The sequence below is a fragment of the Eretmochelys imbricata genome, chromosome 14 (assembly GCF_965152235.1).
Source record: "Eretmochelys imbricata isolate rEreImb1 chromosome 14, rEreImb1.hap1, whole genome shotgun sequence".
NCBI classification, from domain to species: domain Eukaryota; kingdom Metazoa; phylum Chordata; order Testudines; family Cheloniidae; genus Eretmochelys; species Eretmochelys imbricata.
This window is the reverse complement of record NC_135585.1, coordinates 31089779-31107868: the sequence shown is the minus strand read 5'-3', so window position 1 is coordinate 31107868 and position 18090 is coordinate 31089779.

The following is an 18090-nucleotide window of genomic DNA, read 5'->3' as shown; positions in this document are numbered from 1 at the left end:
CATTTTAGTCACATCTCCCGCATAGCAGAGGCTGGAGCTTTCCAGCCAGCAACTCCCCCCTCAGGCCCATCGCCCTAGGGGGCTGGTGAAGATACCCTTTGGGGGAGCTCAGGGAAATGGTCAGGCCCCACTCTCCGGTGTCGGGGTCGCTGTCTCTATCCCAGGCTGGTGCGGAGATGAGGCCCCAGAAAGAAGGGGAGGGAGGTTGGAGAGCCAGCCTGCCCCACGCTCACCCTACAGCAGTGTGCTGTGGGGCTGGGCCCGGCTCCCTGCTCTCGCCTGTTGGCTCTCCCCACTCTCAGATTTGCTGGGCAGCTCATTCCAATGAGTGGGGCTCAGACCTCTGACCACCCCAAGGAGACAAGGAAGGGGAGGGCTAAGGAGGGGGAAAAAGGTCCCCAGCCCACATACGGGTGAAGGTAGGATGCTGGATGTCAGGGTAAAGGGGTGAGGGGCCCTGTGGGGGGTTCCGGGGTGAGCCCCAGGGGACCGGAGCGACTGAAGAAGGGAGAGGGGAGTTGGTGTAGCCAGGAGCTGGGGGCATTCGGGCTGATGGGTAGGGTAGATGGACCTGGGTGTTGGGGGCCACAAAAGGGCCCTGGGGAGAGTCAGGGTGCTGGAGCAGTGGCAGGAGGGGTTGGGGTGAAGACAGAGGGAGGTGTGGGGAGGGAAGTGGTTTGAGGATGGCGGGGGATGGGGGCGTAGGGACGGTCTTCAGAGGTGGGTTTATTAGGCAATGGGGCTGGGGGGAATGACGAGCAGCGGCGGGGGGAGGTCTGGGTGGGGTGAGGGGGTGCTGTCAGGGTGACGTTTTCTGGGGGTGTGTAGTTGGAGGGGTGTGCCATGAGGTGGATATATGTGGGGAGAAGGGGGTTGGTGTAGTGTGGTGGGTGGGGGATGTGGCAGAAGGAGATTTTGTGGGGTTTGTGTTTCTCCGGGGGTGGGTGGATGTGTTTATTTGGGGATGGGGTAAAAGGGGGTTCGATGGGTTTAAACAGGAGCTGTGGGGAGGGTTGGGGGTTATATGGGGGTCTGTGGTGGGGGTGTTGGCTGGGAACTGCAGCAGGATATTGGGGGGTCTATGGCAGAGGGTTGGTTGGGGGGCTATGGGAAAGGGTTGAGGGGCACTGTGGGAAGAGATTAATTGGGGGGTCTATGATGGGGGTTTGGAGGGGGAAAGGGAAGGGCGGTGGGGGGCTGGGAGCACAGGCAGCCGTGTGGCAGTGCTGATGGCAGCAGCTGGCTGTGTCTGTCTCCCTCCCTCCCCTGCAGCCCCTTCCCCCTCCCCTCCCCTTCCCCTCCCTCCATCTTACTCCCCACACCGGGGACAGGCCTGGCACGCTGGGCACGCTCAGGATGGACTCTGCCTGAAGCACCACACCTGGCCACGGGGACTCTCCCTGCACGTCCTCCTGCTGGGCAGCCAGCGGGCTCTCACCAAGCGGGAGGCTCACTCAGATCTGGCAGGAGATGAACCCCCTCTAGCCCGAGCCCACCCCTGGCAACACCCATGGCTTGTCCCGGAGCTAGAGAGGATCTTTTAGAAGGAGGCATCGAGCCCTGATTTAAAGACTGCAAATGACCCAGAATCCACCACAGCCCTGGACAAACTGTTCCAATGGCCAATTGCCCTCACTGTTAAAAATGTGCCCCTTCTTTCTCGCCCAAATTTGTCTCCCTTCTGTTGCCAGCCATTGGCTCTCATTTCGCCTTTGTGTAGGAGACTGAAGAGTCCCTGGCAACCATCAATACCCTCCCTGTAGGTACTTCTAGTCAACTCTTTGTGGAAGCTTTGCTCACCGTCTCCCTGTTAAGTTACATAGTTTGAGGTTCTTGAGTCTTTCACTGTAAGGTTGGTTTTCCAGATCCCCAAATTGTTCTTGGAGCACAGGTCAGCACCACCATGTTGTGCGACGGACACCTGACAAAATTACTGGACTTGGTGACAGACATTGCAGGAAGGGTTATGTCTTTCAGTCATTCAACCCAGATTCCAGTTGCCATGGACATCACAATTTTTACTACGGACACGTTGCCTACCCCTGTCTTGGAGCAACTCTGAACCATTTACCAAGGGATGTGGTGGAGTTGCCATCATCTGGAGACTTTACAGGAAGGCTGGAGTCTCCTTCTAAAAGCTACACTCCAAGTAGGGTCATAATTGATTGACTGTAAATAATGAACACGCCTTTAGAGCAGGTGGACTGAATCCAGGGTCTCCGATGTCCTTGGGAGTGCTGTACCCCCTGAGGCTCAGAGTTATGGGGCAGCTGTGTCTGATTCAAAGAGAGGGGCTGAGAGCCCCAGTCAGAAGGATGCACCTCCCTCCAGCCAGGATTTAGGTGCTGAACTTTGTGAGGGGGCGGGTTTGGGACACACTCCTGTGCTTAGCATCTCCCAGGGGCTACCTTAGGCGCCTGCCTGAAGAGCATGCTGGCTTTTGTGACTCCCAGTTTTAGCTCTGTAGCTCCCCGTTCATTGTCCAGGGAGCCTGAGTACCTATCTCAGGCATTGTGAACCCCAAGGATGTCCTTGCCGCTGACAAGCTAGGAGTTGCTCCACTCTAAGTTCCTATGTGAATCACAGAAATGCAGGGTGGGAAGGAACCTTGAGACGTCCTCACTGCCCGGGTCAAGATGACCCCAGTACCCTGCTATTGACACAACCTAAATCAGTGGTTTTCAACCTGGGATCTGCACACTATGTCTAAGGTTTCCAAAGGGGTTTGCATCTCCATTCAAAATTTTTAGAGGTCCGCAAATGAAAAAAAGCTTGAAAACCACTGACCTAAATGATTCTGTATTGGAATGGGTATTGACAGCAGTGAGATAGGATGTGAGAGTGGTCTGCAGCTTTAATGACGGGTAGGGAAAGTATAGGGTTAGTTGGTATCATGCATGCAACAGCGAAGGGTTTGTTGCGACACAGGGGCCTCTTGGTGCCAACTGGCAAAGAGTTTGCTGTTTACAAGCAACTCCTGTCTCAGAACTGACAAACTCACTACAACTAATACATCTTTTTCAACATGTTTATCCATAAAGGGTAGCATCCAAGGTGTCTACTGAAAGCTTGTAATGTACTGCTACTCAATTATTGCGAGGTGTACATATAGGGAATAATGTAGCTGTACTAAAAGTTTTGCCCTTATGGTCTTGGAGTAAGAATTAGTCAGCAGGGAATCGTGTCTCGGTGATGGCCCATTTAACTGGGAGGGAGTTGTCATCCCTCCCTGGCTCATCTATTATGTAATGTATCGCTCAATTGTCTACCAATCCAGAACAATCAATGGAAAGACAAGACACTATAAATATCAAAGCCCCGTGGAAGCGAAAAAGACAAAATAACAGTGAGGGGACGGCCCTGTCTGGGAATAAAGACAAAAGACTGATTCCGTACATGACAGGAGAAAGAGACTGCACTCGTTCACTGAGGAGGTGCCTGGCCGAGCAGGGGTGCTTTATGAAAGACCAGGTCCTAGCTCCGTGGGGCCTGCAATCCCTGTGACAGACTGAACTTTGGGGTGAGAATCTACTTTATTAGATAGGAAAGGTGACCATGAGTAAGCTTAGGCCCTAGTTTGTGCTTTATGATTTTGTTTTCTATGTAGCCATTTGCTTCTGTCACACATACTTGTTTCTGTGTGTATCTCTGTTCTTTCTTAAATAAATTCCCTTTTGTTTTACTGTGACTGAACTCAAGTGCTGTGTGACAGAGGACCGGGGGCGGACGAGGTAAGGTGAAACTAAGGAACCCAGCGATCGGGGTGGATACCAGAAGGGGACACTTTGAAGGGACTCAGGAGCTGGGGTGCATCGATTGTGAGGCTACAGGGCTGGTGGAGACCAAAGGAGAGCGTCTGAGCGGCCAGTTGTGTCCGGAGCTCTCACTCAGCCAGGAGAGGAAGGACTCCCTCGTGCTGGAGACAGGGGGTAACAAGGTGACTCCCAGCCCTGGGCTCCCCGAGAAGCATCATAGTTGTAAAAGTCTGGTTACATTTTACAGGGCCTGGCTCAGCACTGAGGGCCAGGCAGCTGTAGATATACCCGTCCATTGCCGTGACAAGGCAGAGAGGCAGCGTGTGTATTATGGTCATGGGGGAGGGGCAGCATGCACTGAGGGCAGAGTTAAGGTGACATGGGCTTTTACCTTACCCAAAGTTTGAGTTTTGCTGAACGCAATGTTATGGAAGGGCACGAGCTTTCCCCTCAGCCACACGGTTGCTCTGTGATTCCGCAGTGATCCTCCCCATACTTTGGTTATAGTGAAGTGACTTTCAAACTTTATTCATTGCAGACTCCTAAAAAATTTCCAAGGAAGGTATGCACCCCTCTGGAAATCTTACACAGACTACGGACCCCAAAGGGGTCTGTGGACCACAGGCTGAAAACCACTGGTTTAGTGCAATAAAAGTGCCTCGCAATGTTTGCAGTTGCTACCAGGACTGCCAGGGCAAGTTTTAACACAATCTGCATAAGCATGTGAATTTTAGAGCACTTGGAGTCATCCACTTAACAAGAAGGGCTTCCCAACCTTGGCTAGGGCAGAGCTACCCTGGCACTCCATTACTGTATGAAGCAGGGGGAGAATGAAGGAGAGAGGATCCACCCATCTATCTGCAGCAGATTGGGCTCAGAGAGGTAGGAAGTGGCCCACTCATCTCCCTGAGAGGTTCTCAGCTGAAAGAGAACACCCAGGAGGGCTCAATACAGCCTGAAAGCACAGCTCTGAGGCATGTGAACTGCCCCCATTCACTTCAGAGGGGGTTCCTCTCCCCCCACCCCAGGGCTGGAGGGTTTCTGGTGTGTCAAGCACCCCCCTTCTCAGCAGTGTGTCCTCGGTGCATGCCCCAGGCCTGCCTGTTCTCAGCTCCCCCATCCAGAGGGGCAAGGGCTCCCCAGATCCTGGCCCACAGAAAGGCAAGCTCCACTTGAACCTGATTCAGGTAGGAGGAGACTAGAAGAAGGGGTCAGTCCCCCATAGGCAGGCAGGCAGGGCCCAAAAAATACTGCAGAGCTGTGTGGGGACCATAAATTGGAGTGACCAGGACATCTCTGTAAATGCGCATGAGCTAGCCCTGACCTTAGTACAGACACACACAGACTTTCACTACCATTCAGCTGGTTGTGGACATCCAAATCCCCTCGGCACTTTTGAAATCTCAGCCTGATCTCCCTGGGAAGGGAGTGACTCAATGCAGGGACACCTCCTCCTGGCTCGGTCTGGGAATCAATTCTCTCCCCATGTGGTGCCCTCTTCCATTAGTTGCTTACATTACTACCCTTCCCCATAACTCAGGGTGCTCCCTTCTTGTGACTCAGCCCTCCGGCCAGGTCACGATGTGGTACCCCAGGGTAACGCAGTCCCAGCCGACAAGCTGTCCATCTGCCTTCTCAGGCAGCTTCTGTCCCAACGCCAGGTCCTAGGCCACTTTGCCGGTGGGGGGACCCAGGTACCCTCTGACTAGCACGCTAGGCCTGCTCAGTCTCAGACCCGGTTGCTGCAGCCCAGCACTCTATCTCCTTGCCTTCCCCTGGGTTCACCCTTGGAGCTTCCTCCACACCCCTTTGCTACTTCACTCCTCTAGATCTCTTGTCAGACTTCCTGGCTCAGGGCACAACTCCAGGGCTTCTTTATCCCCCTGGATCTCCTTCTTGTCCTAGGCCAACTCTCTTTCTCTCCAAGGAACAACTGCAGACATTCTGCCTCCCAGCAGCTCATTCCTGCATGGGCTTCCTGGCTTGATAATGCTCACCCAGCTCCTCCCACAGCTGGGCTTCACTGCCATTAGGCCCTATCAAGCCCTGGTTTCCCTCCAGGTGCAGCATTGAAGGTTAATTGGCCCTTCCCAGCCCACATTAACCCACTCAGGGCTTGTGTGGGGTGGACACCCCATCACACCCACATACCCAGTGCAATTTTCTTGAGTTCAAAGTCCTTACAAAGAAAGAGAAGCTTGGCTAACCCCCTTTTGCAGATGGGGAAACCGAGGCACAGAGGAGTCATGTGATTTGCTCAGGGTCACCCAGTTGGTCAGTGCTAGGCATGGAAACAGACAGCAGGCTCCCAGCTCCCCAGCCACTGTCTCCCAGGATATAAACACCAAGTTAGTGAAGAAAATGATAGAGCCCAGGATTGTCAAAGGGGCTCACAGGGGCCAGCTGAAATTCCAGGGGAGCTGGGCCTCTATATCCCTCTCAAAGCCCTTTGAAAATCTAACCCTAAGAGAAAAGGAGTACTTGTGGCACCTTAGAGACTAACCAATTTATTTGAGCATGAGCTGATGAAGTGAGCTGTAGCTCACGAAAGCTCATGCTCAAATAAATTGGTTAGTCTCTAAGGTGCCACAAGTACTCCTTTTCTTTTTGCGAATACAGACTAACACGGCTGTTACTCTGTAACCCTAAGAGAGGGGATATTACATCAATGTTTGTGGGGTTTTTTTTTTTTTTTTGCATGTGTTTATTCTCCTTGGCATGAGACAGGAGAGATTCTCTTGCCGTGAGCACCCTGATAGTGCTATGAACTAAGGTGAATGGACGTTAACTAACAGAGATACATGTGTGATTAATTCAAAAGTTGACGTGGGAACATGCAGGTTTTTGCGGGGGTTTCCCCAAGGTCAGACTGGCAGAGAGCCTGGGGGGTTTTCGCCTTCCTCTGCAGTGCGGGGCAGGGGTCACTTCCTGGCTTGAACTAGTGTAAATGGTGGATTGTCTGTCACTTGAGGTCTTTAAATCAAGATTTGAGGACTTCAGTAACTCAGCCAGAGGTTGGGGGTCTATTCCAGGAGTCGGTGGGTGGGTGAGGTTCTGTGGTCTGCGATGTGCAGGAAGGCAGACCAGATGATCATGATGGTCCCTACTAGCCTTAAAGTCAACGTGATCTCCGGGGGGAAGACAGAAGCAGCACCCAGCAAAGCCCCCCTCAGCTGCAAGGGGTGCTGCAGGAGGTGATGGTGACCTTCGGTACAGCCTGGATCCATTTCATTTGAAACACATTAATTTCACTGACGCTCTGCTGAGGACAAAAATATTTAAAAAAACAAACAAAAAAACCCAGACAAACCCAAAAGGCTGCTTCATTCTGTGCTCATTAAAATATTCCTGTTAGCAAAGCTCCTTCTAAAAAGAACTCTCTCCAATGAGCCTTGCAGTGTCTGTGAATGTATGGAGACCGACAGGAGGACACACTGGTCATTACAACTTTGCATGTCTTAATGAGCACTCGGAGAAGGGCTCAGGCCAGCACAGGGCTGGGCCTGGCCTGGCGAGCTGACAACCCTCTCGAGGAATTACGGGCCAGCAGCAGAAACAAAGTTACTCGTTGCTTTAATGGGTCCCGCCGCGGGCCATTAGAATGGCAACACTGCCGGGAAATGCCAGTCTCGGTGGCAGTCTCGTGGGGCTGATCAGAACAGAAACTCAGAGGCATTGATTAAAGTTAGACAAAGGAAGGGACGAGTCTGTTTCTATGCAGATAGCCCCGATGGGTAAAGCCAAAGGAGTCAAGCCGTTCATTCCCAGTGCCCGTGACAGGTGATCTCTCCCTTCATAAATTCCATCAGACCCTCAGGTAGTGAGGGAATGTGATGGGGTGGGCTACAGTGAAACAGACATGTAAACAAACCTCAGTTTCCCACGAGATTAGCAAAGGCATCACCGCCCAGGGGCAGTGAGCAAAAGGCAATTCCGGGTTTCTAGGCCTCCGTGACTGACGGGCATTGCTGTCCTGCCTGCAACCCCTACCTCTGCCGATGTCCTCGGTCCTAACCCACAGCCCCCTTCTCCCCCACCCCGTTCCATCTCTGGGCTCACACACACAGCCGTGCTGCTGCCCCTCCATCCCGACCCGCAGCCCCCTGCGGTCCCAGCCCTGACTCCCTGACAGCTCTGCTGAGGGATCTCAGCCCTGACTGACAATACCCCTGTTGTGCCCGTCCTGACGCTGCCCATACATCACAGCAAGGAGCTGTCATTGCTGCTCTGCCCCAAACACACAGCGCTGACAGTTCCTGTCCCTCCTGACCCTCTGCGATCCAAGTCCACCCCCCACCAGAGCTCAGTCAATGCACCACAGTTGTGACCGGCAGCTCCCCTCCTGCACTGCTCCTGCCCTGTCTGCAGCACGCAGGCGAAGGAGCCTGGCCCAGGAGCGAAGTTTGGCACTTTGAAAGCAGCTTTATAGAAGCTATATGTCCAAATCCCATTGAAATTCAGTTGGATTTAGGTGCCTAATTCCAGCCTAATTATTATTATTAATTTTAGGTCCCCGAATTTGAAAATGTTGGCCACAAATCATCTTCCTAAAGCTGTTCATCTGGGAGAAGCAGAGGTTGCAATTTTCATTGAGGAGCAGGACACTTCTTGCTAAACGATTCTTTTGAACAGCCACGGATCAGTTTCGCCAGGAGACTCATAGGTTCCCAGCTGTTCCAGTGCCAGAAGGGACCGCTGTGATATAGTCTGTTCTGGGCATAGAACAGGCCAGAGACCCTCACCCACGGACCCCAGCGTGGCGGTGACGGCTGAGCATGTGTTGGAGGCATTGGACTGGCCCTCGGAACTCCAGGCTCAGTTCCTGGCTTTGCCCCAGACTCCCTGTGTGGCACTAAGCACGACGCTTAGGTTGATGTTTTCAAACTAAATGTGATGGGAATTGTGTGTCCAAATCACCTTGTCAGGATTGGAAAATACCAACCTTAAACTCTGGCTCCAGCTGAGGATCTGGCCCACAATCAGTCGTCGCTCCATTTGAGTCGCTGGGCAGATCCCCAGGTGGTGTGACCCGGCCGTAGCTCCACTGGACTCATCTCATCCCTGTGTGTGCTCAGACACGACCGTGCTCAGAGGCATTTACCTACCTAGATAGACAGTGAGGGCAAAACCTGTCCTCACTGAGATCAAAGGCCAACCTCCCATTGGCCCTGTCTCACCAGCATTGGGGCCTACGTGTGTTCCCTGCTGGTGACTTAATACAAAGGCAAATCTCAGCGGGTGCCTGGGGCGCTGCGATCCCACCCACAGTCCAAGCACCCCAACCAGCCCTTGCTGCTTAGGAGTTTTGACTGACAAATGGGAAGCATTTGGAAGTGAACCGGTAAAGAGAAAAGATGGACAATACAGCAGATCTCCATGAAATTCTGGTTGCTTCTTGCAGTCGTCAGAGGGCAGCAAAGGATAAGGAATGAGAGGGAAGCAGCATTATAGGGACTGGACTGGAGGGGATGACTCCCTGGTCTCTTCTGGCCTTGGAAACTATGGGACCATCTCATCTTCCCTCGTGTGTAACACAGGCCCTAGCACTGGTCGCATTCTGGGCTGTATTAACAGGAGGGTCGTACGTAAGACGCGGGAGGTAACTGTCCTGCTCTGCTCAGCCCTGGCAAGGCCACAGCTGGGGTACTGTGTCCGATTCTTGGCACCACACTTAAGGAAAGATGTGGACACACTGGAGAGAGTCCAGAGGAGAGCAACAAAAATGACCAGAGAGTTAGAAAACCTGACCTGTGAGGAAAGGTTAAAATACTGGGCATGTTTAGCCTTGAGACCAGAAGACTGAGGGGGACCCGACAACAGGCTTCCAATAAGCGAAGGGCTGTTCTGAAGAGGACGGTGATCCATTTTTCTCCATTGCTACTGAAGGGAGGAGAAGCAGCAATGGGCTTAATCTGCAGCAAGGGAGATTCAGGTTGGATATTAGGAAATCTCTCTCTCTCTCTCTCAGGGTAATCGAGCTCTGGACCAGGCTTCCAAGGGAGGTTGTGAAATCCCCGTCACTGGAGGTTTTTAAAACCAGGTTGGACAAACACCTGTCAGGGATGGTCTAGGTTTACTCTCGCTGACTCAAAGATTAAAGGATTTATTCCAAGAGGAGGTGTGAAATATACATTTGATAAGTGAAGTTTCTTGCTCAGAACTATTTCTGCTGCAGTAACTGACCAAGATGTTACCCATCATGTATCTACCCTAGGTATTATACCGCACCCAGCACTGTCATGTCTGACTCCCAAGTATTTTTCGAGTTATCCTCATAGCACAACTGGAAGTGGGAATATCATCCTCATCCCTATTTTTCAAAGGGGAAACTGAGGCACAAAGCAATGAAGAGACTTACCCAAGATCACGCTATGATTCAGTGACAGAGCTGAGAATCGAACTCAGCACCCATGTTCCCCAATCCAGGGCATCACTGGGATGCTCTCTGTAGGCCAGTCTTCGATATCGCACCCCATCAATATTTTGAGGACCACACTGTATTAAGTTTATGTATCATTGTGGGCCAGGAATTTTACATAAATCCATGGGAAAGGGCTATACCAGCTCCTCCAGGAACCAAAAATACCAGGGGAGGAGTGAGTAAAGCAAAGCAACTCACCATCTATGTCTACACTGCACCCTATGCCCGGGTTCTGACTCATGTCTGAGCCCAAGGCCCCCTTCTGCGTGCACACAGGTCAGTCTGACTCAGCGCAGGAAGCACTCAGGGTCCCAGGGTCCTAGGATGCTGCTCGGGGGATGGGTCAGAGCCCGACTCCCACTGAGACTCGGGTCCAAGCCCTGTCATTGTGCAGTGTGGACGCGGGTCAAGCCGCAGACCCGAGTCAGAAGGTCTGCACAGTGCAGTATAGACATGTTAGCACAGCTAACCCAGACCCAGCATTGTAAACCCAGGCTTCCAATGCAGCGTGGACACTCAAGCAGGGGCTTGGAAACACCGAGTCCACAAGCCTGGGTTTACAATGCAGTGTAGACACCCCACCGCAGACTGATCCGCTCAACAGAAGTTCCACGCCCTCACGGGGATTCGCACACATTGGGTCAAGCTGGCTTTTCCAGAAACGAGGAAACAAAGAAAGGACTTTTGCTCTGAAAGGATGAGCTTGAACTGACTCGGACCCATCGACGGACAGGACCTTCTGGGCTGGTGGAAGCGTTGGAAAGACTCTGACCTGCTGGGGCCCCATAAGACTGACGGGTGACTCCTGCTATGCTCAGCGTGTTTACATCGGTTTCTTGTCTTGGTTTCTCTGTGATGCTTTTACCACAGTAGAAGCCAGAAGTCCTGAGTCCCAGTCCCCCCGACTCAACCCACTAGGCCACATTTGCCTCCAGGAACCAAAACAGAACCCGGGAACGCCATGGGCCAGTCCCCTGCTCTAGTCGCTAGCATGCCAAGCCCAGCCAGAGCCAAGGAGAGGACCTAGGAGCCAGGACCAGACGGGAACGGATGGGGCATTATAGGCTGGAGGGTTCATACATTAATGGGTGTGCTACAGTACATGAGGCTGTTTATGGTCACATACGTGGGAGTACAGACGGTTGTGTGATTTTATTTTGTTATTCTTTGTGTGGATTTTTTATCTATCTATCTATCTATCTATCTAAAGGCTCAGAAATACAGACTGGGTCTGCTTCAAAGTCCACTGGAGTCAGCTGGAAGCTGGGATATCCAAAGGCGCCGAAGGGAGCTAGGTAATCAGCTTCTACCAGCTTATGGAGTTTATCTAAAGACCCCTGGAAAGACTCACTCTGGCTGGAGTTTTCAATGGGAGTTGGTTCCCCAGCTCTCTCTGAAAGAGCCTTTCCTCTGACTTCATTGGGTTTGGAACAGGATAGTAGGTTGGGATTTTCAATTTGCAAAAGCCTCGTAATTTGCAAAAGCCTCGTAATATGGGCTGAAATACTGTGCCCGTTGAAGTCGAAGACAAAACCGCCTTTGATTTCAATGGACCAGGGTGTCACTGCTGGTATTGAAGTTCCACTATTCATAGCGGGAAGTGAGAATTAAGATCTCTGAATTCCGTCTGGCCTTTGGGGAAATCTCAGTCCCACGGCAGCATTCCTTCAGGCCTTAAGGCAATTAATCCATTACCTGGTATCTTAATCCTTCCCTGGAGTCGCTGCGCAATGTGGCTGTAAATTGAATTTGCTGAGTTGCCTTCTCAGACATGGAAAGGCTGAAATAGGGACACCACCCAGCACAGAGTCATATGGTGAAAACTGTTCAAAGGGGGTCAGTGCTGGTTAACATGAAGTGGGAAAACTGTTTGCTTCTTCCGTATGCTCCTGCAGTTTCTTGATAAAAACAGCACTTTCTTTCCAGGGAATTAACCAGCTGAGGTCTTTCATCATTTGCTAGAGTCCCAGGATGTCCTGAGAAGGGCCCGGTGCTGCCCAGGATGGACACAGCGTGAGCATTAACCATCAAGATGGACGGTCAGGTTTTGAAGCATTTCTTCCTGTGGTAGAGAATTCAGCAGCTGGTGAACAGGGAGGGATTCACAACACGCAGCACGGGGCAAGCTTCCTCCATCTGCTGCCTGATTCCACCTTTCAGCCTTCACCACAGAATTGCACTTGCCAACACAGCACTGTTCAGCTGGAAAATGACTGACCAGCTCTAGTCTAGACCTAGGCAGAGAGGAAATGAAGAATTAAGCCAATCACTGTGCTCATGTTTGCGTTGAGGATTGTCCAGCGAAGAGAAAACTGCCATTACGACAAAGTGAGGTTGTGTTTGGACAAGGAAAGATATTGTTGGTCTGGCTGGCTGTCCAGTAGCTGAACTCCATGCAGATGGGACTAGGTTGACACTGGATGGCTCATGCAGGGCGAGGTCAATGCAGCCACCTCTGGGGTGGGGGCCAGGGGCTGTTTACAGAGGGACCCCTCAGTCATTTGTAAAATGCGAAGAGATGTGCAACATTGATGCAGGCGATCCCGAGGACTCCCCCACAATGCAGAGAGGAGGCGGCGGCTGTGAGCAGCGTGGGGGTTACTCAAGAGTGGGTCAGAGTGGGGTGGAGCTGGGGGGCAGCCCTCGCTCCTCTTCAGCCAGTGGGAGGCAGATGCATCCGAACTGGTGGCAGAGATGGGATCCCAGCTGGGGGTTTGCTCCGAGCTGGGCACAGGCCGCCCAGGTGGGTCTGCACCCAATGTCCCCTGCTGGCCCTCGGGCTCCCAGTTGGATGCCCAGGGTAGTTTGGGGAGTGGGTGCGGGGATCCTGGAGGGGGCTCAGAGCCCGAAGATGGCAGGGCCAACGCTGCAGCCCAGCAGGGCGTTGGCGGCTTCCAGGCACTCGCTCAGCCGGGCCCCTGAAATGAGAGGGGGGCACTGGAGAGACACCTGCCCGGGGAACGAGGGGAGGGCCTGGGGACAAAGGTAACAGAGCTCACAGCACGTGGGGGACTGGTGTGGGGGTTGGGAAGCTGGGAAGTAAAGGTGCTGGGAGGGGGGCATGGAAACCCCGAAAGGGTGCTGGGATTGGGATGGGGAGAGGCTGGGGACGGGGGCTCTCAAGGGCTGGGCTGTGGGGCCCTGGGGGGCAGGAATCTCAGGAATGGGGACCCATGGGGCACAGGCTCTCAGGGCCCTGAAGGGGGCTGGGCTATAGGACATGGGGGGCAGGCTCATGGCTCTGGGCCGTGAGGATGGAGGTTCCTGGGGCCCAGGCTCAGGGGCCCCATGGGGCAGGGACTCTCAGGGTCGAGACCTTGGACACTGTCCCTGCCCCCCACCCACCAGGACCCCTCTCACCTGCTCAGTCCTGTACCCAGACCACAGTCCTGGCCTCCAGCAGCTCGACTCGTCACGCTACCCCACGGCCCAGTTGTGCAGCCAGACCATGGCCAGCACCATGGCCCAGATGCTGGGGGTCACGTCCTGTGGGGGGCAGGATAGAGACAGCCTGAGTCAGCGCCCAGCCTGGCCCCCTCCCCTGACCTCCATCCCTCACCCAGCCCTCCCCCTTCCGAAGGGACCCCCTACTCCATCCTCCCACCCCGACTCGGAGGGTTCCTATCGCCCCCGCTCCAGCACCGTGGACCTTCTACCCAGATGCCCAGTGCCATGTCCAGGGAGTAGAGAGATGGCCTGAGACAGGGCCCAACTTGGGCTCCTCCATCTGGCCCTGGGCCCCCACGATCCAATGCTCCGACCCTGTTAGGGGGTTCCCAGCCCCCCGATCTGGGCCCGTCTCGCCCACTGGGCTCCAGGTTCAGGGGTCCTTTAATCCAGTCACCCTCAGACTCCCCCCCGAATGGGTCACCCCTAATCTCATCTGGGAGCAGAGAACAGGCCCAATCAATGGCACCTGCCCCAGATCTCTCCCCTCTCCTCTGCACCCCCGCTCACCTCACTGGGTATCCTCCCCCTGGCGTCAGTCTCGCTCACCCCCAGCACAGCAGCCAGCCAGGGGTCCAGGTTCCACAAGATGTCGGCATTTTGCAGAGACACCAGCCTCAGCAAGGGAGACTCCTCCGGTGCCTGCTCTGGGGAGAGACACAGGGAGATGGGGCTGGCACAGGGTTGTGGGTACAGAACAGCGACATGGCCTGTCCAGGCTGGGGGACAGCCAACAGCCTTAACGGTCACCCTCTGTGTGGCCTTAACTCTGTCCCTCTATGGGTGTCCTTAACCTGCTCTTCTGCACCCTTAACCCCACCACAATCATCCTTAACTCTGCCCCTTCTTGCACCCATGGGATGACAATTAACTTTCAATCCGAGATGGGCACCCAACTCCCTGTGACTGTTCCTGCCCAGGCATTAATTCCACAACCCCACGGTGTTTCTCAAACACAGTCTGTCCCCGGGACTATCCCCCACTACAACCTGCGATACAGACCTATGGCCGGAGAGAGACACAAGAGTCTAAAGGGGTAGCAGGGGATGGGACGTTACAGAGTTTATATGATATTATAGCCATGCATGGGCCAGGGTTACGGCGCAGAGTTAAAGTTATCTGGGCTACAGTCACTATGTATTTCCAGACTCTCCAAATACAGGTTTTAAGGTAACTTTAAAATTTCTGCCTTTCGTGGGTTTCTTCGTTTATAAACCAGAAGGTGCCAAGAAAGACTTTTGCCCCTGAACTCGCCTGTACAAACCTCCAAGCTCAGAACCAGCTTCACAAGGTTTTTTTGCCTGGGAATTTCCCTCTGGCTTTATTTCAGAGAAAACTGCTCAGAGACATTCCTGTTACGAAAAACTACTGATCCCCGCCCCACACACACCCCCTTAGCTCACTGACACAAACTCACACCCCAAATTCCACCTTCACAGAGTTTTTTGCCTGGGGGTTTCCTTATTTTTTTATTCATTTTCTTTCGAGATAATTTGCTTCACAACACTAAAAAAAACAGCCAAGAATTCCCCCTCCCTCAGCGACACAAAGGTTTCTCACCCAGGAATTTCCTTCGTTTTCTATGTCGTTTTTAAAGACTTGCACAGCTCCGTGACCTTCAGGGCATATGGGTCTCTAACCCGATGAAGCATCACCCTGGCGTTTGCCCACCCCCGGAGTCCTGACTCCCAGCCCCCTTCACCGTTCTGGGGTGCCGTCTCCGGTGGGGCCCCCTGATTGCAGGACTGTCTGCCCTTGTGTTGAGCCACCCCGGCTGAGCTTTGGGAGGCCACGGAGCCAGGACAGGCGCTTGCAAGGGAGGAGATGGCCGGCGCTGGACTTTGGGAGCTGCAAGCATGCGTGGCAGAGGTACTCACGTGCCGCAGCCAAGTCACGGGACAAGCGGCCGAAGATGCTGCGCTGGTTCGGTTCGTCCAGGCGCACTCCGCTCGCCGGCCGCTCGCAGATGGGGTCTATGGAGACCCAGACTATCACCTCCATATAGTCTGTCAAGGTTCCTCCCCCACTCTGAACTCTAGGGTACAGATGTGGGGACCTGCATGAAAAAACCTCCTAAGCTTATCTTTACCAGCTTAGGTCAAAACTTCCCCAAGGTACAAAATATTCCCCCCCGTTGTCCTTGGACTGGCCGCTACCACCACCAAACTAATACTGGTTACTGGGGAAGAGCTGTTTGGACGCGTCTTTCCCCCCAAAATACTTCCCAAAACCCTGCACCCCACTTCCTGGACAAGGTTTGGTAAAAAGCCTCACCAATTTGCCTAGGTGACTACAGACCCAGACCCTTGGATCTTAAGAAACATGAACAATCCTCCCAACACTTGCACCCCCCCTTTCCTGGGAAATGTTGGATAAAAAGCCTCACCAATTTGCATAGGTGACCACAGACCCAAACCCTTGGATCTGAGAACAATGAAAAAGCATTCAGTTTTTTACAAGAAGACTTTTAATAGAAAATAGAAGTAAATAGAAATAAAGAAATCCCCCCTGTAAAATCAGGATGGTAGATATCTTACAGGGTAATTAGATTCAAAAACATAGAGAACCCCTCTAGGCAAAACCTTAAGTTACAAAAAAGATACACAGACAGAAATAGTTATTCTATTCAGCACAATTCTTTTCTCAGCCATTTAAAGAAATCATAATCTAACACATACCTAGCTAGATTACTTACTAAAAGTTCTAAGACTCCATTCCTGGTCTATCCCTGGCAAAGACCAGCATACAGACAGACCCAGACCCTTTGTTTCTCTCCCTCCTCCCAGCTTTTGAAAGTATCTTGTCTCCTCATTGGTCATTTTGGTCAGGTGCCAGCGAGGTTACCTTTAGCTTCTTAACCCTTTACAGGTGAGAGGAGCTTTCCCCTGGCCAGGAGGGATTTCAAAGGGGTTTACCCTTCCCTTTATATTTATGACATAGTCCATGATGAAATCGAAATTTAGCGAGTAGATGGACAGTCACAGAGACAGACGGACACGAAAACAGACCCAGAGAAGCAAAGGGAGGGAAGAGAATTCCGTCCCCCCTGAGACACTTAGAGCCAACGCACCGCTGGGACCCCTCCTCCATACCCCCCAGCCCCTTTCCCCGAGCTGGGACTCCCCCACACCCAGCCCCATCCTCCTCTCCCCGCAGCTCCATCACAGCCAGGATCTCCAGCTCTTGCCCCTTCCCCCCTGGCTGTGACCCCCAGATCCAGTCCACACAGCCCCATTCTTCTCCCCCCAGCCAGGACCCCTCCTCCAGCCCCAAGGGATGCAGGGGTGGGTGCTGCACTCCATGGATGAGGGCAGGATGCTGGGGGGCGAGAGGCCCCTACTAGCCAGGTCTGCTCATGACAGCAATGTGCCCGCCCCTCCTGTCCCTGCATCTGCCCGGGTCGGTCTGTCTGTCTGACTGGGTCTGTTTCTCTCTCTGCGTCTCTCCGTCCTGTCCCCGTCTGGGTCTGTCGGCTGATTCTCGGTCTCTGTCCCTGTCTGACTCTGGGTATCCGCATGCCTGTCTACTTCTGTCTGTCTGTCTGGCACAGACCCCTCTCTTCCGGCTGGGGTGGGGGGCGGTGCTACTCCCCGTCTCACCATGCTAGTGCCCCTGCTCTCCCCATGCCCCGGAGGTATGGGGATTGTGGTCGCCGTCACCCTGGAGGAGGGAGGGGGCAGCACAGCCCCCGGGACTCAGGGGGGCAGGGAGAGGGGCAAAGGGACATTACCCCATAAACATGATGCCTGCGCATGCCCCTTCTGGGTCCCCCCCTCTTACACTGGGATCCCCCTGTGCTGGGATCCCTCCCTGGCGCCAGGTTTCCCCCACCTCCCCATACCGCCCCCAGTGCCAGGTTCCCCCTCCTACCCGAGTTCCCCCCACATGCTGGGTCCCCCCTGGCGCCAGGAGCCCCAGCCGCTTTGGGGGTTACCTGCCAGCGGGACATCCCACCTCACCAGCTGCCCCCGCTCCACGTAGGCCGTGAGGGAGCAGACGACCCCAGAGCTCAGGCTGGCCTCCAGTGCCCGGCGTCCGTCCCCCTCCGACCCCTGCTTTTGAAAGCAGCTATCAAATCCCCCCTCATTCTTCTCTTCTGCAGGCTAAACAATCCCAGCTCCCTCAGCCTCTCCTCATAAGTCATGTGTTCTAGACCCCTAATCATTTTTGTTGCCCTTCGCTGGACTCTCTCCAATTTATCCACATCCTTCTTGTAGTGTGGGGCCCAAAACTGGACACACTACTCCAGATGAGGCCTCACCAATGTCGAATAGAGGGGGACGATCACGTCCCTCGATCTGCTCGCTATGCCCCTACTTATACATCCCAAAATGCCATTGGCCTTCTTGACAACAAGGGCACACTGCTGACTCATATCCAGCTTCTCGTCCACTGTCACCCCAGGTCCTTTTCCGCAGAACTGCTGCCTAGCCATTCGGTCCCTAGTCTGTAGCGGTGCATTGGATT